Below are 2,500 nucleotides of genomic sequence, written 5' to 3' on the forward strand. Positions count from 1 at the left end.
GAGCGGAGCGGAGAGGCTGGACGGGGCGGTGAAGCCGGCGAGCGCACGGCGGCCACCGGTTCGGGGCGGGGGGGGCGCGTGCCTGTGGGCGCGTGCGTTGAGGGCGGCGGCGGGGGAGGGGGGCGTTTAAAAAACCCGAAATTCTTAAAAATCCATTCAAAATGACGGGGTGGCCGTCCTTGTACCATGATTCGCGTAAATCCCGAAAAAGGGGAAAAAAAAAAGTTAACCCCCCCGGACCCCCCCCCCACGACCCCCGCCGCCCTGCTGAAACAGGGACGGGGTGGCCCTTGCGCCAGATTCGCGTAAATCCCGAAAAAGGGGAAAAAAAAAAGTTAACCCCCCCGGACCCCCCCCCACGACCCCCGCCGCCCTGCTGAAACAGGGACGGGGTGGCCCTTGCGCCAGATTCGCGTAAATCCCGAAAAAGGGGAAAAAAAAAAAATTAACCCCCCCGGACCCCCCCCCACGACCCCCGCCGCCCTGCTGAAACAGGGACGGGGTGGCCCTTGCGCCAGATTCGCGTAAATCCCGAAAAAGGGGAAAAAAAAAAGTTAACCCCCCCGGACCCCCCCCCCCCACGACCCCCGCCGCCCTGCTGAAACAGGGACGGGGTGGCCCTTGCGCCAGATTCGCGTAAATCCCGAAAAAGGGGAAAAAAAAAAGTTAACCCCCCCGGACCCCCCCCCCCACGACCCCCCGCCGCCCTGCTGAAACAGGGACGGGGTGGCCCTTGCGCCAGATTCGCGTAAATCCCGAAAAAGGGGAAAAAAAAAAATTAACCCCCCCGGACCCCCCCCCACGACCCCCGCCGCCCTGCTGAAACAGGGACGGGGTGGCCCTTGCGCCAGATTCGCGTAAATCCCGAAAAAGGGGGAAAAAAAAAAGTTAACCCCCCCGGACCCCCCCCCACGACCCCCGCCGCCCTGCTGAAACAGGGACGGGGTGGCCCTTGCGCCAGATTCGCGTAAATCCCGAAAAAGGGGAAAAAAAAAAATTAACCCCCCCGGACCCCCCCCCACGACCCCCGCCGCCCTGCTGAAACAGGGACGGGGTGGCCCTTGCGCCAGATTCGCGTAAATCCCGAAAAAGGGGAAAAAAGTAGAAATTAGCCCCCACCACCACCCACCCACAGCTCGGCCTGGGGAGAACCGGGCTGGCCGGTCCAGCCGGCTCCGGAGCACGTGGCGGCCGGCCGCCACGTGCACCCGCCTCCGCGGCCGGACGCCACGTCTACCCGCCTCCGCGGCCGGACGCCACGTCTACCGGCCTCCGCGGTCGGACGCCACGTCTACCGACCTCCGCGGCCGGGCGCCACGTCTACCCGCCTCCGCGGCCGGACGCCACGTCTACCGGCCTCCGCGGTCGGACGCCACGTCTACCCGCCTCCGCGGCCGGACGCCACGTCTACCGACCTCCGCGGCCGGACGCCACGTCTACCGACCTCCGCGGCCGGACGCCACGTCTACCGACCTCCGCGGTCGGACGCCACGTCTACCCGCCTCCGCGGTCGGACGCCACGTCTACCGACCTCCGCGGCCGGACGCCACGTCTACCGGCCTCCGCGGTCGGACGCCACGTCTACCCGCCTCCGCGGCCGGACGCCACGTCTACCGACCTCCGCGGTCGGACGCCACGTCTACCGACCTCCGCGGCCGGACGCCACGTCTACCGGCCTCCGCGGCCGGACGCCACGTCTACCCGCCTCCGCGGCCGGTGGCGGCCGCTAGGTCTACCCGGCTCCGCAGGTGGCCGCCAGGTCGACCCGGCTCCGGGGCCGGCGGCGGCCGGCGGCGGTCCCCGGAGAGCGCGGACCGTCGCTGTCGGCGCGTCCGGCGAAAAGGGTGGCCACGTCTACCGGGCTCCGGCGGGACTTGGTCGCGTTTCCGGGGCTGAGGGGTAGACGTGTTGTCCCCGCCGCCTGCTCGGAGCTGCCCAAGGGGTCGCTGTTTTTCGCTGCCTCCAGTTACGTCATCGTAAAAGGCGGCGGCGGCGGCGCGCCCCCCCGGTGGGCGGAGGCACCGTTCTTGCAGCTTGCCGGGGGCGGGGACGTGCCTGTCCGTACTATAGGAGGGAGTGGGGACTCGCCTCCGAGAGCGGCGCTAGCCAGCGGCTGCAACGCCCTCGCCTCGGCCGGCCAAGTGGGGCGCTCGGCGGGCGTAGTGGCGGTTCCCCCGGACGGTTCGGCTCCCGCGGGGCAGGGCGAAGAGCGAAGACCGGCGGCGGCGGCCGCCGCCGGCACTCGAACGCTGGAAGGGCAGGGGGAGCGCAGCGGAGCTCGGCGCGGCTTTCCCCCGTCCCCCCGAGGGCCCGATGATGGCGATGGCGAGTGCTGGTAGAGGCCCCGAGGCAGAGATGCCTGCGAGAGCCCAGCCCGCCGCGGCGGCCGCCGCCGGCTCCTGAGGGCCAGGGGATGGGGGCGGGCGAGGTGGCGGCACCTCGTCCTTTGTTTTTCTCCGGCCTTAAGCCGGAGCCCGCCAAGCGGGCAGAGAGCGGCGGC

This window comes from Aptenodytes patagonicus, unplaced genomic scaffold (genome assembly GCF_965638725.1).
Source record: "Aptenodytes patagonicus unplaced genomic scaffold, bAptPat1.pri.cur scaffold_176, whole genome shotgun sequence".
In the NCBI taxonomy this organism is placed as follows: domain Eukaryota; kingdom Metazoa; phylum Chordata; class Aves; order Sphenisciformes; family Spheniscidae; genus Aptenodytes; species Aptenodytes patagonicus.